The following is a 20,042-nucleotide window of genomic DNA, read 5'->3' on the forward strand; positions in this document are numbered from 1 at the left end:
AAGTACCAAGTGCAGGGTTGGTAAACTGGTTGGTCAAATCTGACCCACCGCCTGTTTTTGTAGAGCTTATGAGCTGAGCATGCTTTTTGCATGTTTAAATGGTTGAAAAAAGTCAAGAGAATATTTCATGACGTGAAAATTATATGAAATTCACATTTCAGTTCCAGTAAATAAAATTTTGTTGAAGGACAGCCATACCCATTCACTTACATGTTGCCTCTGGTGGCTTTTGTGCTACAATAGAAGAGTTGAGTACTTGTGACAGGGACTGCATGTGGCCCACAGAGCTTAAAATAGTTACTATGTGGCCCTCAACCGAAAGTTTGCTGACCCCTGACCTAGTGCCCTGCTTTGTTCAAAATAGGGACTTGAATAATTGCCGGGGGTCTATAAACCCTGGAGTCTTTCTGATGTTGTCAGGAGTGGGTGCAGGAGCTGAATACTTCAGGGTACCCCCTCTCCCTCCCTTCCTCCCCGCTGGAGTGATTGAGCTGCTGCAGATTGAGCTGTGTTTTGCCGGAGCCCCTGGTATGGGCCTAGCCCTTTGTGTGCATCCGGCCCAACCTGGGCTCTGGCTTTTCACATCTGGCCTGCTCTGAATGTCCTCATTCTAGACACCTACCTCTCAACCTCACATCCCTTACCTTTAGACTATAAATGGCAAATGTTTATTGAGAGCTTACTCTGGACCAGACAGGTTTTATCTCACTCATTTCTTAGGGTGAGATAGATAATCCTAGGAGGTAGGTATTATTATTGTTATTCCCATTTTACAGATACAGAAACTGAGGTTCAGAGACATGCACTAACATGCCTGTGTCACACACCAGTAAGTAGCAGAGCCAGGACCCCAAGCTTAAGTCATCTGGACTCTGGGGACTGCGGAGCAGCAGGGAGAGGGGTGTGGGTGGGGAGTGGGGCGTAGCTGCCACTGACATGAGATTTTTCCATTAATGTTCCACCTTGGAATTCTTTTCTCGGATCCCCTCTCACTGCTGCTGCCACACCCGAACCCAACCCAACCCAAGGGATTATTGATTCTTTTTCTCTTTGAACTGTCTTCAAAACCACTTTTCTCTTATTTTCTCCTGATGCAACTGAGAGAGGGCAGAACATTCTCTAAACACTTTACTAAAAACAATAAGGAAAACCAAATGAGAGACAAACCAGAAACTTAAAAAAAAAAAAGTCCATTTCCCCCTCAGTGAGGCTGGTTGACAGGCTAGCTTTGCAGACACAGAGCACCTCTGCCATACTGCACCCCAAACTGTGAAGGGTCCCACCCTGAAAGTTCCTCTGGAAAGCTCTGGAAAGATGTTTTGTTTGGTTGCTTGCTTGCAGGGATAATCCCCAGAGGCCCAGGTGGGAATTGTAAGTAGAGTGCTTCTCCCAACGAGACCAGCCAAGTTTGTCTTCCGTGCTCAGCACCTTCACACCTTCCCTTTCCCAGTACCTGCTGCTGTGTTCTCCACCCATCACTGCTGTGCTGCTGTTTTTTGCCTGGGCCTGCCCTGCGTGGGCCACCTGAGCTGTGTCCCAGGCTCCAGAATGCTTCCGTCTTCCTTCCACTGATAGAAACGTCTAACTGCCTGTAACCTGTGACCTCCCCGTAGAGGACCCCAGAGATGGGCGTTTCCCCCCAACTTTCACCTCTCCTGTAGAAGGCACTGCCTTCCGGTCTAGAGAAGGGGCCAGAGAGCTCCCCCAGCCTTCACAGGTTGGGGACTGGCCCCCCAGCTTGTTTATCCCTTCCTCTTCCCGCAAACCCATGTTACTGAGTGTGGAAGAAATTTCCATTCCTCCACGTTCCTCTAAGGAGTCCGCTTCTCTCCAGACGGGTGAGGGAAACAGGAGCTGGGTGGAGGGCTCCCTCCCTGTCAGCGTCTCTTCCTTCCTTTCCTGCCCTGATGGCTTCAGATTTCTGCCCTTGGTGTCTGTCCCCCTCCCTCAGCTCAAGACTTGTTACTGGTTGATTGAACTTATGGTTTCTTGTCTCTTATTCAATAGATGCTTCTGGCTTAGGAGCCCAAAGTAAAGCATGCCTGAGAGAATAACAAAAGAATTCCAGCGGAATTCTCTCCCAGAAAAGCAGGAACCACAGTGGAATATAGCAGACACTGAGGTACTAGAAGGGGAAGATGGTGCTGGATTGTGGGAAGATCTGGTGCCTCTCAAATCCCTGCCCTTGGCTTGACCCCAGCTGCTAGGCCAGTTCTCATTTGCAAGGACTCAGCCAGGTCTGAGACACCTGGCCCTGTACTGGGCCTTCCAGACTGGACTTCCACGGCAGACAGAATCCCCTTAGCTGCTCCACGTGGTGGATGATGTCTGGGGTGATTTTGTGGGTAAAGAAATCCTTCACACTGTAACTTTCAGCATCTCTCAGGGGACAAGGGTGTTGTGTAGAGTTTGCAAAGTGGATCCCTTAGGAATTCTGTTTTCTGTCTAAAGCCAACCAATTCAAAGACAGGGTATTCTGGCCTATCTGGAAGTTTAGATGTGTTTTACAGAAAGAAAGGAAAAAAAAAAAAGGGAGGAAGGGAGGAAGGAGTGGAGAGAACTTAATCTGGTTAAAGTAGGGCAACATACAGTATTGATAAGGATGTTATCCTTAAAGCTCTTGTTAGCTCTCTGCTGCCTTTGGCTTTTGCAAACAATGAGATAATATTTCTTTATAATAAGCACGGAGAGAGATTATACACTTTGTTTTCTTGGCAGGGTTCATATTAATGACATGATGACTTTAAATCAATTTTCTGTTTTTCAGTGGGTATGGATGCATGTAGTATTTGGAAAAAATGTATATTTCTCTATTCTTTAGGAATTGACATGAAACCTCAAAATTAAATTTGTTTTGCTATAACAGTTATGCCAACCTTAAATAGTCCTAAATAGATACCACTTAGGAAAGCTATCAAAAGAGTGTGTTTTCATAAACATTTGTCTTTACAGCTGAGTAAGTCCCAAGCTGTCTGAACTATAAAGGGACGAATGTGAGAGAGTGCGCGCGTGTGTGTGTGTGTGTGTGTGTGTGTGTGTGATTTTTTTTGCCATTTAGGAGGTGAGGGACTCTCTGAAATATGTGCTTGAGGACCCAGGAACTCAGAATTTAGTCTTTGCTGGTGACCTTACATTTTCACTTGGGAGCCTCTTAAGCTTGATATGATCAGTAGCCTTCTTTTCAGTTACCTCAGTAATTCTGATTTTAAAAATACCAAATACAAGAAAACCCAATCTCCTAACTTCTAGTTCCAAGATATCTGGGAGGTGGGGTGTCTCATTTTGTGACCAGCCTTTTGAGGCCCTGCTGATGTTCTCATTCTGGAGAGTGACAATGAACAGCAAGTAGTGTTTCCTTGTCAAGCAACCCCTCCCAGGTACCCTGCCCCACCCCCCTGGTTACCCAGAGGTGACCCAGAACTGGAAAAGCCAGAGGCACGGGTGTCACGTACATTGTCACAGACCCAGGAGTGAAGCAAAAGAGACTATTCGCTAGTCTGGTCTCTTTCTATCTATTTTCTGCTTCTTGCACATGTCACTCTTTTTACTTTGTTCTTCCTTTCCTTTCTTCTCACTTTGTCTCTTATCATTTGGAAAGATAAAGCAAAATCTGGCCTGCAGTTGTGTTTTGTCTTGTACTGCCTAATGTTGGACAGCATTAGTCCACTAATGATCAATTTTTATCTTATAGGTCAACATCTAAATTTAGGAGATTGCATATATGTACACACAAAAATCTGTCTTCTCTTGAAAAATTAGAAGATTTGGCAATATTGGGTCTGCATGGTGAGTTGTTTGAAGTAGAATAGTGGCTGCCCATTTAAAACAGGTATGTATGCACTTTTCAGTGTTACAGTATCTACCAATTCCTCTTGACCCTGAGGCTTTGGGCCAGTGTGCTTGCCCTATTATAATTGTTATAATATAAATGGAAGGATAATAAAATGGATTTCCCTAATCCCAAATTAATTTTATTTCAAATAAAGTGAGAGATTTATTTTTATTATAAAATTGTATTATTAAATCATATTTGTTTAAAAATAGCACCAGACAAAGCAGTATACTGCAAAGTCAAGAAAGCATTGTTTAGAGAAATTAAAATTCATGCAAAATTCAACACAAAGACTGGTACAAGAATGACTTTATACATAATAGACAGAGACAGAAAACAAGGTTCTTTGACAAGTTCTGCATCTTCAGTAAGAGAGTCACGTTACTTATGTTACTTCTACTAATAGAGGAGAGTAGTATTTGTCAGCAGCTTTCACGTATTACAAAGCAGTGAATTCATCTTTTTTATTTTGTCCCAAGTTATACAGGTTTGTAATAAATAACATCTCCCCAAATTTCTTGCACATATTTATTGATTTCCATTGATTTGGTAGCATCTTCTGTTGGTGTTCATTCACATTTTTCTCTGATTTTAAGAGGTGAAAGCATAGGGGGCCTGTGGGCAGGCACTGTATTTATAGGGATGGGGGGCCGATTTATTTATTTATTTTGATCCTTTCTCATTTGGGGAGCTAGAATGGAGGCACCTGTATTTTGGGGAGACTCTCATGGTGGAACCAAACACCAAAGGTTTCAAATTCTTAGCTATTAAGTTCAAAAACTTTGGTCCAGGTGTAGGATAGAACAGATTTGGAAGAATATGTGATTGGGGAACCATTGTCCTTTCACTTCTATCTCAAGCACCACCGTGCAGACTAGAAAATGCTTTTCCAAGTTAGGGAGGAATGAGAGAGGTGCGAGGGAAGAGTTGGAGAGGGTAAGCATCTCTCTGAAAGGGGCCCTACGTCTTGGCCCGTCACTCATGGCTGCGTGGAGGTGTCAGTGGCAGAGGGGGCAGCGCAAGCTTGCTCCCGAGTCTCCCACAGCCCATCCACCCTTGGGAGGATCACTGTGTCTTCCTTGTGTTCACAAAACGGGTTTGGAAATTTGCTGAGGGAGTTAGTAGATTCCAAGGGGGTCTGGTGGTCGGTCATACCAAGGAGGCTTTGCAAGCTTGGGTTCTGATGAAGCCAGTGCAAGGACAGAGGAATATCCACCTCCTGCCCCCACTCCAAGTCTCTGTTTGATCCCCAAATGACATATACCTCACCTCAGGGAGGATAGGAAGGAGGACTCCTAAGAAAATCTTGTAATCCTAGGGTTCAAGCCTACAGTGACTGAGAAAACACTAAAGAATAATTGGCTTAGGGAGCAGTGTCAACTCAGTGAGGGGGATAAACATGAACAAGATTTCCCCTTCAATACAGTGCTCAGCTCTGTGCTGTTGAATCTATTCCCATCCTGTTGTCGAACCCAAGTTCATGTGCCCGATGCACAGTGAGGCCAAACTGAAACAGAGTTTGGAGCAGAGAAAGGTTTATTTGTAGAGGAGGTGCCAACTCAGAAGATGGAGACCTAGACTCATCTCAAATCCAGCTGGTTGGCTGGCTGGGGTGCGAGGTTTTTAAAGGCAAAAAAGGTAAAGGGGAGGGGGTCTCTGTGATCTCACCTTCCTGATACGACCTCCGTTGCAGACCTCCTGGCACTGTCTCGTGACTCGGGGTGTCCTTGGTGATTGTGATTGATCTGTGCGTGCCTGCAAAGCAAACTAGTAAATCCTGGTCTTGTGATCCCTTAACTTCTTTCCAGGAGAGAGCAAAAGCCATGGCTGAAGCATTTTATTATTTACTCAGAGCTTCTGTGGTGGTTCAGAAGCTTCATTTCTTAATTAGCCCTCCTGGTGTCATCAATTTTAAGTTCACTTGGGGCAGCTGGTTGAAGCCACAGGACATTATCTCCACAGTTTGGGGTCATAAATCAAGGCATTAGTTTAAGCTAACCATCGTGGAAAAGATTTTGTTGGGCTTGCTTTTCCTTTGTTTCTGCACTCCCTCGCTTCCCTAGTTGTAACTGTTTGAATCTGCGCTTTGAAACTCAAGGAAAGGTCTAGGAGTCTAAAACCTTTTTCTACAAACAAGAAACAGGAGACATGGAAACGTTTTTGTATCCGGTGGGACCCCACAGGGTCCTGGTCGGTTTCAATCCCATAGTGGTATCTTGGGCAGGTTGCATCTTTTCTAGTCTTTTTTGCTTATTACTACTCAATCCAATTTAGTGTCATATTTGGTTTAAACCTTACCTTCTCCCTTTGTCCCAAGCACAGTTTGAGCTGAGACCCATCTGCTTGGGTTGGATGGGAATGGGGTAGGCTCTGAGACACCGGTCTCTCCTTCCTCTTCCTCCAGGGTGCTGGTGTGGAGAGGAGGGCCGGAGGATGTCTCATTATTTTACTGGCTGCTGTGGTAAATGTACTGTCTTGTGGGTGCTGCTTCCCCTACACCATCTGGCCCTGGTGCCTCTGGGGGCCAGGCATCCCTGTACTGGCTATCTCCTGAGGAGAACAAGTGAGTTGTTGAGAGGGCTTTGTGGCACTGTCCAGCATGCTGCCCATGACTCATGTCACCCTCCTCTTCTCTCCCTCCCCTCATCTTTTTTAAAGTATGACCGAGGTGGAGGGTTGCTGTTGGGATCCTGGCTGGTTACAGTAGGGCTGGCATTTCCCCATTTTGGTAAACTTTCAGGGTAAGTACATAGCCTTAGTTCTTGGCTGCTTTCTTTAATCTGTCCTTCTTAACCCTGTCTACATACCAGAATTGCCTGAATTACCTGAAGGGCTTAAAAAAGAAAATCCACACCCAGGTCTCCCACCCTCAAAAATTCTGAGCCATTGTTCTGGAGAAAAGCTAAGCATTGGCATCTCCAAAGCTCCCCATTGCAAGTCTAATTTGGAGCAGGGGACGGTTAGAATGACTACAGGTAAAGGGTACTTTCCTGTGTGGTTTATAGTGTGGGCTCTAGGGTCAATTCTGGGGCAACAGGAACCAAGCCACCCAACATCTTTGTGGAAGTGACTGACTGACTTCCTGGAGGAAACTAAGAGGACAATTCTCCCACCAGGTAGAGGGATACCATATCCAGAGGTTGAATTACAGAAAATTATAATATTTTTAAAAACTGAGATTTGAGCTTGTGAAAATCACTTCTACTACATAGTGTTAGGAAAGCAAAGATATTTCTCATATCACTATGAAAAGGAGGAAAAAGAAGATAAGCCTAGAGGGTCAAATGTTCTTTATAAACTGAAAACCATTCCTATGTGCTTATTTGGCAAAGGATATGTGGACAAAAAAATATTGCTTGCCATTTTAGTAAACAAAGAGTGTTGCCTGCCATTACAGTAAACAATGAATTATGCCCACCATCAAGCCATCAGTCACTGTAGCCACCCCACTGTGTGCCCTGAGAGGAAATTCAGGATGGAGAAAAAAACTGTCTGGCCCTAGATAGTTAAGATGCTTATCAAAGGAATAATTTCAATGGGCCCAGACTTTTGCATCTTCCCATATGTAGAAAAGCACTAAAATCATTAACCTGACATGTCTGGTTTTTTTGTGATTAGCAGTAATCTTTTGATGTTCAGCTACATGTTTGTTTTTTGTTTTTTCCCAACAAAAACTATATATCCTGGCTCTTCCCTTACCTCTTTGGAACAGTTCCTCAGAGCTATGTGAGAGGCTGCCTCCCAGTCTATAGTCCTCACTAATGTCCCTGAATAAAACATAACTCTTTAGGTTGTACCTTTTTTTTTTCTTAGTCGACAAATGTAATTAAAGAAAACAGCCTAGATGCCCTATGAAATAAACCACTGGAAGAACAAAGACCAGGGATGTGGAAGAGATGTGATCAAAACCTAATGCACTGCCAAGAGAACTGAAATGTCAACAAGGTTTGTTCTGGTTGTTCATAAAATAAGCAGTTATGTATTTAAGTGAAAAATCTGCCTGGGACATCAATGTCTTCACAGACCGCAAGTTGTAACAGAGTATCTTTTGAATGTAGCGGAAATTGTGTGTCCTGAAAAGATGGAAGCACGTGCCAATGTAAGCGTAACTGGAAAGGCTGTTGTTCAATGTCCTGGAAATATGGCTAGGAAACGAAAAGATAAATTGTGTGAAAGTTTTAAACACTGTGACATTTGCTATTACAGCTGATGAGGGTACATATTTAGTAGTACTTAGATGTAATAATTAGCTCTATTCACTCTGGGTTTGAGATTTTTTTTTAAATTAATTAATTTAAAAACATTTTTATTTTTGGCTGTGTTGGGTCTTTGTTGCTGCGCGCGGACTTTCTCTAGTTGCAGTGTCCCCTGCATTGGCAGGCGGATTCTTAACCACTGCGCCACCAGGGAAGCCCCAAGGGTTTGAGAATTTTTGTGATTGAAAATATTTTGGACAGCATGCCCATGACAGGCACAGTATGAGGAAGCGATTAAGAAATTCATTTTTGTAACAGAGGAAACTTTCAAACAATTTTATGTAGGTGATGTACCTGGGATAGATGATGCTCATATTGGACTTGCCATTAAATGTAAGTTTCATGTCGTAAGTTACATAAGGACACAGCTTTTACATCTACTCATTTGCATTATTCAGCAGAAATTGCTTTCTGCTGGAAGTTAAAAATGGAATACATCACAGACGCAGAGCTCACCACCTGTAAGCTGGATCTCCTCCTAGGGTTTGGACCACAGAGTGTTCCAGGTGCTGTTTGATGAACTGGACACATAACACGGCAGTCTCCTCACGGCAGGTATGTTGAGAGGCTTAGTCATGGCTGAAGCTATGGAGTATTACTGAACTGTTGAAACAAACTCATTCACATCATCTGAGGAAAAACAAAAATCTTTGCTTATGTTAAGCAGCAAAGATTGTTGTCACATACTTGGCCCTTTGGGTTGACAGACACTTTGAATATTTCCTACAAAGCCATTCACAGTAGTTATAAAGCATTATGGAGACAGTTATCTGGCAGAGTGTTACCTGGTCCTCTTTTCTGTGCTAGAATTAGTTTCTTGAACTGTAATTGATGGCCTGAATTCCGTGATGGATACACTGACAACTGACTTTCCAAAGTGGTTTATTGATCTCAAACTCTGAAAATAACCTCCCACTGCTCTGTGCTCCTTTATTAGTTCTTACCTATAATGTGGAAGATGATCCGTGGTGTCATACAGGATGGAAAATTTAGTACGGTGACACTAGAAAGTCAAACTCCTGCAAATACCTTAGCAATTGTGCAGAGAGTTTTTGAAAATCTTTGAAAATGCCTACTTTTTCAACAGCTCTTTTCCAATATCAAACATCACTTCTAGTCAAGACTACCTGTCAAGGCTGAATTCTGAGTTCATATCAAACTTAAAACAAGATTTAGCAATGAAATATTGCTGCCAAAGAAAAAGTTGCAGATTTCTGGTTCCAAAATAAAAGTCAACAAATTGTGAAAGAAAATATTAGAAGTAAAATATTCCAATTTTTATCTTGGTTTTTATTTATTTATTTATGGCTGTGTTGGGTCTTCGTTGCTGTGTGCAGGCTTTCTCTAGTGGTGGCGAGCAGGGGCTACCCTTTGTTGAGGTGCGCAGGCTTCTTCATTGTGGTGGCTTCTCTTGTTACAGAGCACGGGCTCTAAGCAAATGGGCTTCAGTAGTTGTGGCACGTCGGATCAGTAGTTGTGGCTCGCGGGCTCAGTAGTTGTGGCGCACGGGCTTAGTTGCTCCGCGGCACGTGGGATCTTCCCCAGCCAGGGCTCAAACCCGTGTTCCCTGCCATGGCGGGCGGATTCTTAACCACTGCGCCACCAGGGAAACCCTTTTATCTTGATTTTTTTTTCAACTTTGAGATACAATTGTCAATATCACGCATGCACATATTATGTGATTTGGTTGCAGTCATAGTTCCGAAAAATACAGTTTGATTATTTTCCTGGTACTTGGTTTGTTTTTCTTACCCGGAAAATAGACCTTTATGTTCCTGGCTTCTGTAGTCCCTGGAGTTTTCAATGATCTCTTCAATTCACGTCTCGTGCAGGCAATGAATTATGTGGCTCTAAAGCTTAGCTAACAGTTTTCACCATAAGATGAAGTCTATGAATCCTTCTTGGAAAATCAAGCAATTACTTAATTCTTCCACTAGTGGGAGGGCACGCTCTTTCTTTCTAAATAGGAGCCTCAGGAAAGTCTTTGAGAACCTTTTCTATTTTAGGTGGCTGGCTAAGAGTTTTATCTACTCACTTTTAGGGAGCGCTCTGAATCTTTATACTCATGGTCAGAAATACTTCAGAAAGCTTTTATAAGAAAATTCATATTGTCTCTCCTCTTTTATTTAAATATGAGATTTTGTTGTTGTTGTGTTTTTTTGTTTGTTTTGTTTTGGCTGCACCGTGCAGCATGTGGGATCTTAGTTCCCAGACCAGGGATCAAACCTGTGCCACCTGCAATGGAAGCATGGAGTCTTAACCACTGGACCGCCAGAAAAGTCCCTATATTGTCTCTTAATAGTGTATCTTTTAATTAACATGTTGGTTAATTTTTTTTTTTAATTTTATTTATTTATTTATTTATGGCTGCGTTGGGTCTTCGTTGCTGCTCGTGGACTTTCACCAATTGCATTGAGCGGGGGACTACTCTTCGTTGCGGTGCTGTGGCTTCTCTTATTGCGGAGCACAGGCTCTAGGCGTGCAGGCTTCAGTAGTTGTGGCACACGGGCTCAGTAGTTGTGGCACATGGGTTCTAGAGCGTAGGCTCAGTAGTCGTGGCGCACGGGCTTAGTTGCTCTGCGGCATGTGGGATCTTCCCGGACTAGGGCTCGAACCCATGTCCCCTGCACTGGCAGGCGGATTCTTAACCACTGTGCCACCAGGGAAGCCCAATATTTATTTTTGAAAGACATATTGCAAATAAAAACTATATTCCTTAAATAGGCTAACTTTAGATGACTACAGAGCCTGTTTCTAAAGAATTCAAAACATCAGAATACTAGAATACCAGTAAACACTGTGCTTGACCTGAGAGCTGGTTTAGTACATCGAGCTCACCATTCAGAGGTGAGTAGACATCGTTAGGAGATGAGGACATTGCTGAATATCAAGTACTGTATCTTGGATAGTCCCTTTACACTTGCCTTTGGATTTCTACTGAAGTTCTCTGCAGGCTCTCTCTTTATCAATGTGTAGTTACTTGCCTAATTACTTTCATCACACCCAGTCCAGGAAGTGGTAATGAAATCTCATTTAAGCCCATCACACAACAATCTTTTTTGCCCTAAGTTAAATGATTTCTTGCACTCAGGAAGTATAGATACATACAGTGGCCATTTTTTTTTTCTAAAAAAAAAGTGGAGTTTCCTTTATTCATTCATTCAACAAATATTTATTAATTGCTGACTATATCCCAGACATTGGATATAAACTGTAAGTGAGACAACTTTGTCTTCGTGAAACTTAGTTTAGTTTGTGTGTGTGTTGGGGGGGAGAAAATGTAGGGGGAGAGGAGTGAGGGAGTTTGAGAAGGGCAGATGATAATTTCAGATGGTGATAAGCACCATAAAGAAAATAAAGTATTGATTTTCAACAAGGGTGCCAAAACTGCTTAATGGGGGGAGAATAGTCTTTTCAAAAATGATGGAACAACTGAATATCCTCATGCAAAAGAATGAAGTTAGATTTCTATCTCATACTATGTACAAAAATTAACTCAAAATGGGTCAAAGAACTTAAATGTAAGAGTTAAAATTATTGAATTCTTACAGGAAAGTATAAGTGTAAATTTTTGTGATCTTGGATTACACAAAGGTTTCCTAGATATGACATGTAAAGTACAAGCAATGAAAGAAAATTTTCAAATATTGGACTGTCAAAATGTAAAGTTTCATGCTTCAAAGGGCACCATCCAGAAAGTGAAAAGACAACCCACATAACGGGAGGAAATATTTGCAAATCATATATATGATGAGTCTAGTACCCAGAATATATAAAGAACTCTTACAGCCTCAACAATAAAAAGACAGCTCAATTAAAAAACAGGCAAAGGCAAACTGTTATATTTAGGATGGATAAACAACAAGGTCCTACTGTATAGCACAGGGAATTATATCCAGTCTCTTTACCATAATGGTGAAGAATATTAAAAATGAATGTGTAAAGCTGAGTCACTTTGTTGTGCAGCAGAGATTAGCACAATATTGTAAATCAACTGTACTTCAAAAAAAGGAAACAGGGCTTCCCTGGTGGCGCAGTGGTTGAGAATCTGCCTGCCAATGCAGGGGACACGGGTTCGAGCCCTGGTCTGGGAAGATCCCACATGCCATGGAGCAACTAGGCCCGTGAGCCACAACTACTGAGCCTGCGCGTCTGGAGCCTGTGCTCCGTAACAAGAGAGGCCGCGATAGTGAGAGGCCCACGCACCGCGATGAAGAGTGGCCCCCGCTCGCTGCAACTAGAGAAAGCCTTCGCACAGAAACGAAGACCCAACACAGCCAAAAATAAATATTAAAAAAAAAAAATTAATTAATTAATTAATTAAAATAAGATTAAAAAAAAAAAAAAAAAAGGAAACAGGCAAAGGATTTGAAGATATTTTTTCCAAAGAAAATATACAAGTGGCCAATAAGTATGTGAAAAAAGCACTCAGCCCTATTAGTCATTAGGGAAATGCAAGTCAAAACCACAATGAGCTACCATTTCACATCCATTCGGATGGCAAAAATAAAAGACAATTACAAGTGTTGGCAAGGATGTGGAGAAATTGGAACCCTCATACATTGCTGGTGTGAATGTAAAATGGTGCAACCACTTTGCAAAACAGTTCAACAGTCCTTCAAAAAGTTAAACATCGAGTTACTATATGATCCAGAAATTATACTCCTAGGTAGGACAAGACAATTGAAAACATATGTCCACACAAAAACTTGAATGTGAACGTACATAACAGCATTATTCATGATAGTGAAGAAGAGAAAACAACCCAAATGTCTGAGAAATTTTGAAAAAGGTGGTATATCCTTTCAAAGAAATAATATTCAGCCATGAAAAAAGAATGAAGTACAGATATATACTACAACAGGGATAAACCCTGAAAGCATTATGCTAAGTAAAAGAAGCCAGAAACAAAAGGCTGATTCCATTCATATGAAATGCCCAGCATAGGCCAATTCATAGAGATAGAAAGTAGATTGGTGATTGACAGGAACTAGAGAGGGGAAATGGGGAATAACTGCTAAAGAAACAGGGTTTCTTATTGGGGTGATGAAAATGTTCCAGAATTAGATAGCAGTGATTGGTTGCACAAATCTTGTAAATATACTAAAACCCACTGAATTATACACTTAAAAGAGTGAATTTTATGGCATGCGGTTACATCTCAATTAAAAAAAGAAAGAAAAAGGGTGAGAGGATGGAAAGTGGGCATAGGGTGGTAAGTGGGTTATTTTAAACACTGGTCAGGGAGAGTTTTGATGGAAAGGTCATGTTTGAGTAGAATATTTGCTGAATTCATGAATGACTGGATGAAGCACACAGGCCCCGCCATGCTCCCTATACTCTTTTCCTTCGTTTGTGTATGTCCTTTCTCTGATACATACAATATTAGAGTGTGTCTACCCATTCCAATTCTACAAATTTGTGTGAAAGACACATTCAGGAAATGAAAATCATCGTCATTTCATGGAAATGTTTGCTTACAATGCTTCCCTGCAGAATTAGTTAACAGGAAAATCTCTAAACTCTAACAATGCCTTAATTGTCTTAAGGAAGGTGTGTAACAGGATGTTAAATGAGGCTCTTGAGTGTTTTCTAAACCATTCAAGTGGAATACAATTGGTGATAAGTGGCCACATAATCTGGAGAGAATTCTTAATTCATCTCTGTTGGAGGACGGAGGGAATTAAAAGTGCCCACCAACTGAGAAGTTATCTTTTTTTTTTTTTAACATCTTTATTGGAGTATAATTGCTTTACAATAGTGTGTTAGTCTCTGCTTTATAACAAAGTGAATCAGCTATACATATACATATATCCGCATATCTCCTCCCTCTTGAGACCGAAAAACAAGGCAGGCAGCTCCATAAAATCAGTGGATCAGTTTCTTATAGGGTGACTTACAGTGTGTGATCAGTAGACCACAATCCAGAAGCATTAGAAGCTGCACTCTACAACCCTGCGGGGCCACTGGGACAATTTTATAGTTAACCTATAAGAGGGCATGGGGGTACGTGCTTGGAAAGAAACAAGATGTGCATTCCTAAGTCAAGATTTATGAATGGGTAACTAGTCTTTGGGAGTTGGGAACACATCAGCGAAGTTCTTCATTGTTGGGGGACTAACAGAGCATAAAGGCCACTTGGTCTTAATGATGATTAAAAAATGTCTGTTAACTACAAAGCCCTTGATGACAGGGAAGTGATATGCCACACAGCCCTGGGTAGGGTCAGCGTAAGGGCTGGAGGAACTGTATGGAACCAAGATGGTGTCAGTTATGACAAAAGCCATACAATCTCCCACCTCTAACCTACAAAAGAGAGGATCCTTCAGTAGGGGCTGCATGAATTGGGGATGTTTGGTGAGCCAAGAAGGGTCATTACCCTCCCCTCAGGCACAGGTGGTAGAAGTGAATCAATCTCAAGTTATTTTGAAAGGACCCTCTTGGAGGGGGGCTGTCTGTTGGACAGGAGAGACATTTCTAAGAAGCCAAAGAGTTCATTGCTTGCTTTAGATCAGGATTTTTCAGCCTTGACACTACTGACGTTTTGGACCTAATAATTGCTGTAGGCGTCTGTCCTGTGCATTGTTGGATGGTCAGCTGTATCTCTGGCCTCCACCCACTAGAAATCACTGCCCCCCTGCCCCCGCACCAGTTAATGTAATTTAAAATGTTTCCAGACTTTATCAAATACCCCCTGGGGGTGGGGGGCAAACATTGCCCCTGGTTGAGAAGCAGTGCTTGCGAGAAAGGTACGTGTTGTGTTGTACCCTGAAGGCCCACAAGGCCTGTGCGCATGCCCAGCTTTAAGACCGAAGAAAGAGCCCGGAGTCAGCAACAGAGACGTCAGTGGTTTAATGGATGGGGGCTCTTACGTGTTGGAGGCAAGGTCCTGTAGCCACACCCCACCGTGTGCGGTGGGCCGCAGGCAGGACAAGGTGGCAGTCGTCCCTCCGGGGTGGGGGTGGTAGAGGTAGGGGGGTGGCCATGGAGGGGGAGAGATTGCTAGTTAAGGGGGAATTGATGTCAGGTTGGCTCATCGGTTACCAGGGAAACTAGCAGAGGGGCAAGGTCAGTCCTGTGAGTAGGTGTAGGCGAAGCAGGCGCTGGTTGAGTAGGGGATGTACAGAGAACGCAAGAACAGCCCCCTTGAGCAGCCTGGCCATACAGTACATGCCAAGATTCCCACTGTGGGAGTCCGGAAAGTTCTCCATGAGTCAGCATATTAGTTTCTTATTGCCGCTCTGATAGATTACCAAAAACTTGTGGTTTAAAACAATGCACATTCATGATCTCATAGCTTTGGAGGTCAGAAGTCTAACATGGGTCTCAGGGGGCTAAGATCAGGGTGCTAGCAGGCTTGTGTTTCTTCTGGGAGCTCAAGTGGAGAATTTCTGTCCTTGAACTTTCCAACTCTTTGAGGCTGCCCTCCTTCCTCGGCTCCCAACTCCCAGCCAGCAATGACATCACCTGACCTCTGCTTCCACCATCACACCTTCTTCTCGGACTCTGACTCTCCTGCCTCCCTGTTATAAAGACACTTGGGATTACATTGGGCCCACCTGGATAATCCAGGCCAATCCGTCCCATCTGAAGGTCCTAAACTTCATCACATCCACCAAGTCCCTTGTTCAATGGAGGGTAATGTATTCACAGGTTTCACAGATTAGAATGTGGACAGCTTTGGGGAAGGTATTTTCTGCCAACGACAGTCAGTATTTGGGCCTGGAGTAGCCAGATTGCACCAGCAGTAGTTAAGTAATATTCTATGCGTTCTCCAGTCCTCCGTTGGTATCTGCAGGTGATTGCTTTCAGGATCCTCGTGCGCCGCCTGCCCCACGCCCCCAGGATATCTGCAGATTCCCAAGTCCTTATACAAAATGGCAGAGTAATACAATGTAAATACTTTGTAAATAGTTCCTGGGTGCCCAGCAAATTCAAGTTTTAGTTTTTGGAACTTTCTGGAAATTTTTTCCCCGAATATTTTCCATCTGTAGTTGCTTGAATCTGCGGATAAGGAACCTGGGGATACCGAGGGCGGACTCAACTTCCTTCTTCCCTGGCTCCTCCCAGGAATGGGAGGTGGCTGAGCTAGCGGGAAACGAGGTTGATGAAGAGATCTCGCCCGGCTCTTCCCCCGTCCCGGGGGCGGAGCGGCTGTGTGGCTCAGGCCTAGCTGGAGGGAGGAAGGACTTTAAGTGGAAGATAATGGTTTTGATTACAATAGAACTGAATTTTTCTTTTCTTTTTTTTAACTGAAGGTTATGCTGTTTTAATTCCTGACTTGTCTGGAAAGCCACGGGCTCTACCTGGAAGGTTGCTCGAGGCTGGAAAAAGACCTTTTAGGCTGTAAAACCAAAGGCAATGATGGGGTGAGAGAAAATCGCTTTTCAGGGTCCCTTGCAGAATCCGGCTCGTTGAATAAACCTGGTACAAGATGATTTTGGGGGAGAGGGGATTTCAAAATTCTACTGATTCGCCCCATGAACTAAAAAGACCCTCTTCCTAGAAGGGGAGAGGCGGCTGAGTGCTGAGCCGTCTGCACCCGGAGGCCGAGCAGTGGGGAGGCCTCCGGAAGCCCGTGGTTTTCCCTATTTTCTCAGGAACACCGGATGATTTTTCTCTTACCTAGACATTTGTGGGAGGAGGTAGAGGAAGGGAAGAAGAAAAAAGAGTGGGAAAAGGCTGGAAGGACCCGGACTGAATTACTGGCACTCACATAGGGAAAAAGAAGTAGACGGTCTTTCCAGTCTGTGCTGGCAGGAAAAGCCAGGGCATATGGCTCCACAGGAAGGGGTGCAGCTCACACCTCTGCAGCTCCGAATCCAACCAACATGCTTCCCAACGTGTAAATGTATGGCTGCCCAAACCCAGAAACCATCGCCAGAAAACTTCCGTGGGCTTCTTGAGGACACCAAGGAGATAGCGAAACCCCAGTTTGTCCCCTTGTGACTGGACAAGCCTGCTTCCTTCACTCCTGGGACCTGCAACACAGTGGACCAGGCCATAGACGAAGACTAAAAACTGTGAGTGACTATCATTATTAAAACCAAAGTTACCTATTGTTTATTATATGGGATGTGTTTATATATAATTATAATGACTATTTGAAGCATTCAAAAATGAAAAATATATTCTATTCACAGTTCCTTCTGAAAGAGAGAGGTAATGATTTGGGGTGCGATGGCTTTGTTTTTGTTGTTGTTGTTTTGGAGATTATGGAGCACCAAAAATGGCTGCCGGTTTCATGCACGAAACGAGGTGCAGGTTTGTCTGTTTGAATGGAGTGGAATAGTCACGATAGAGTGCAGCGGGTAATGAGGAAAACGCAATAAGATAAACAAATGTTGTGTGCCTATCACATCAGTATAGGGCCTGGGGAAATGCGAAGCAGGAGAAGTGGGCCCAGACCTCGTCAGAGCTCCAGGTCCGGAGAGAAGAAACACGCTCAAAAGTGATGTGGGGAGAGGCAGGGAGCAGTTAAGCAGAATACACCTTTCTTTAGGTTCTAAATAGGAATGAACTTTTTTTTTTAAATCAGTGTTTGTTTTTTAATGTATTTATTTTTTATATTTGGTTGCGTTGGTTCTTCGTTGCTGCGTGCGGGCTTTCTCTAGTTGCAGCAAGCGGGGGCTGCTCTTCGTTGCGGTGTCCGGGCTTCTCATTGTGGTGGCTTCTCTTGTTGAGGGCACGGGCTCTAGGTGCGTGGGCCTCGGTAGCTGTGGCACGTGGGCTCAGTAGTTGTGGCTCACGGGCTTAGTTGCTCCGCGGCATGTGGGATCTTCCTGGACCAGGGCTCGAACCCGTGGTCCCTGCCTTGGCAGGCGGATTCTTAACCACTGTGCCGCCAGGGAAGCCCAGGAATGAACTGTTAAAGCTTTACTCCAGGTGCTTGGCAGATATTGGAAGTAGGACGTTTTTTATGTATCTACCCCTGTGAGCGCACGCTGCTTTCATGCCCACATTTCTACTCAGGATGGGCAATGAAAAAAACCTGGATTTTTTCTTTCTTCTCAGGTGGGTGGGCAGAAATATCTAGCCGGAGCTGGATTCTGTCTCTCTGCATGTATTTCTAGCTATCTACCTGGGAACAGGTGCTTCTTACTTTTAAATTGCACGTTGGAAAGTCTTGTTTTCTAAATTAAGGAGATTGTGCCTGGCCACACGTTAGGATCTTGGTAAGTAATTTGTTGAAGGAAGGAGAGTAGGGAGGAAAGAGGGAGGGAAGGAAGGAAGAAGGCAAGAAATAAGACTTGCCTTAGGTGTGTGCTGGGTGTGTTGTCACACGACTTTGCTTCAGGAGGTGGCCCAGGAGATGATGGAAGAGCTAAGCTCTGGGAAGCGCACTCCAAGGCTTAGGGCTGTGACTAGAGGAAGCAGGGGGGTTACTCTGGGGCCAGATTTTCAAGGTTTGTGGTGGGAGGAGTAGAACCATCCTTATTCTGTGACTGTGGGTAAGAAATGTTACCACGAAGGTGGGATGAGTTACCAGTGAGCTCGGGGACCCTTGTAACTCGATTCTCCCTGAAGAGCTGCTTAATTGCCTTTCTCTGGGTGCATAAATCAGTAAAATCCAAGCAGCCCTGTGCTTTCTTCATTTACTGCCCTGCTTTAAGATCACTCTCTTCTCTCCCTGGAGCCTCATTCTCCCCCATCTGTCTTCGTGTTTGATGCTGTTAGCCCTGTGCTCTGCACTTGCGCGCGTGTGTGTGTGTGTGTGTGTGTGTGTGTGTTTCTTTAAATGGGGCGGGGGGGTCTTCCCTGGTGGCGCAGTGGTTGAGAGTCTGCCTGCCAGTGCAGGGGACACGGGTTCGAGCCCTGGTCTGGGAGGATCCCACACGCCGCGGAGCGGCTAGGCCCGTGAGCCACAATTACTGAGCCTGCGCGTCTGAAGCCTGTGCTCCGCAACAAGAGAGGCCGCGATAGTGAGAGGCCCGCGCACCGCGATGAAGAGTGGCCCCCGCTCGCCGCAACTAGAGAAAGCCCTCGCACAGAAACGAAGACCCAACACAGCCAAAAATAAATAAATAAATAATTAAAATAAAAAATGGGGCGGGGGGTTGTTATCTACATTCTGTGGTCGCAGAGGAGATTGCTGTTGCTCTGGCTTCACACACATCTTTTGTGCTGTACTGTGACCTCCAAAATTTGTCTGTTCCAAGGTGGCTGGAACTCGGCTGGGTGTAAACAAGCTGTTGAGAATATTAAATGTGAAGAGTCTAGGTGTAGAGTCGGTGTTGATCGGTATTTGTGGATTTGGGAAATTCTTACACGCTTATTGTTTACTATTTGCCTGTCTTTATTCTCAATGCTGTCTTCATTTGTTGTCCAGTCAAGACCCCACGTCTATGATCCCCGTGATGGAGAGCATTGTTTTCTGTTTGGACAAGTGTAAGCCACTACATTTCTGAACAGGAGTGGCCTGATCTGGGCCATCCCTGAAGAAGGCGATGCTTCCTGCTCTATTTGACTGGGAGTCAGGTAGAGAGTCCAAGTTGGAGCATTGGGAGGTGATTAGAAGAGAAATGAAGGAATAAAGTAAGATATATACCTTTCTTCTCCTTTTCTTTTTTTTTTTAAAGGGATAGGATTTATTTATTTATTTATTTTTAATAAATTCATTTATTTATTTTTGGCTGCATTGGGTCTTCGTTGCTGTGTGCGGGCTCCTCATTGTGGTGGCTTCTCTTGTTGCGGAGCATGGGCTTCAGTAGTTGTGGCACGTGGGCTCAGTAGTTGTGGCACATGGGCTTAGTTGCTCCGCGGCATGTGGGATCTTCCCGGACCAAGGCGCGAACCCATGTCTCCTGCGTTGGCAGGTGGATTCTTAACCACTGCACCACCAGGGAAACCCTCTTCTCCTTTTCCTTTCCCACATATCTTGAGAAATACAAGGGTTCAGCAGAAAATGGGAACTCGAGGAGATACTGGGGCAGAGACAGGAGTGCCCCACGATT

At 44.0% G+C, this 20,042-nt stretch overlaps 1 long non-coding RNA gene across 3 annotated transcripts in view; it reads left to right on the plus strand.

Annotated features, from left to right (window-relative positions):
• LOC103019248 (uncharacterized) overlaps window positions 1-19,541 on the plus strand; it is a 38,608-nt gene extending 19,067 nt beyond the window's left edge. For 2 of the 3 annotated variants that reach the window (XR_009008900.1, XR_451230.2), the window contains exons 3-7: window positions 3,692-3,829; window positions 7,646-7,777; window positions 8,487-8,643; window positions 16,347-17,111; window positions 19,418-19,541. This is a non-coding gene — a long non-coding RNA (uncharacterized LOC103019248). The remainder of the gene's footprint in view (window positions 1-3,691; window positions 3,830-7,645; window positions 7,778-8,486; window positions 8,644-16,346; window positions 17,112-19,417) is intronic. The other variant, XR_009008901.1, reaches the window with a different exon arrangement.
• Window positions 19,542-20,042: the final 501 nt, after the last annotated feature.

Source organism: Balaenoptera acutorostrata, chromosome 7 (assembly GCF_949987535.1).
Source record: "Balaenoptera acutorostrata chromosome 7, mBalAcu1.1, whole genome shotgun sequence".
Taxonomy (NCBI): domain Eukaryota; kingdom Metazoa; phylum Chordata; class Mammalia; order Artiodactyla; family Balaenopteridae; genus Balaenoptera; species Balaenoptera acutorostrata.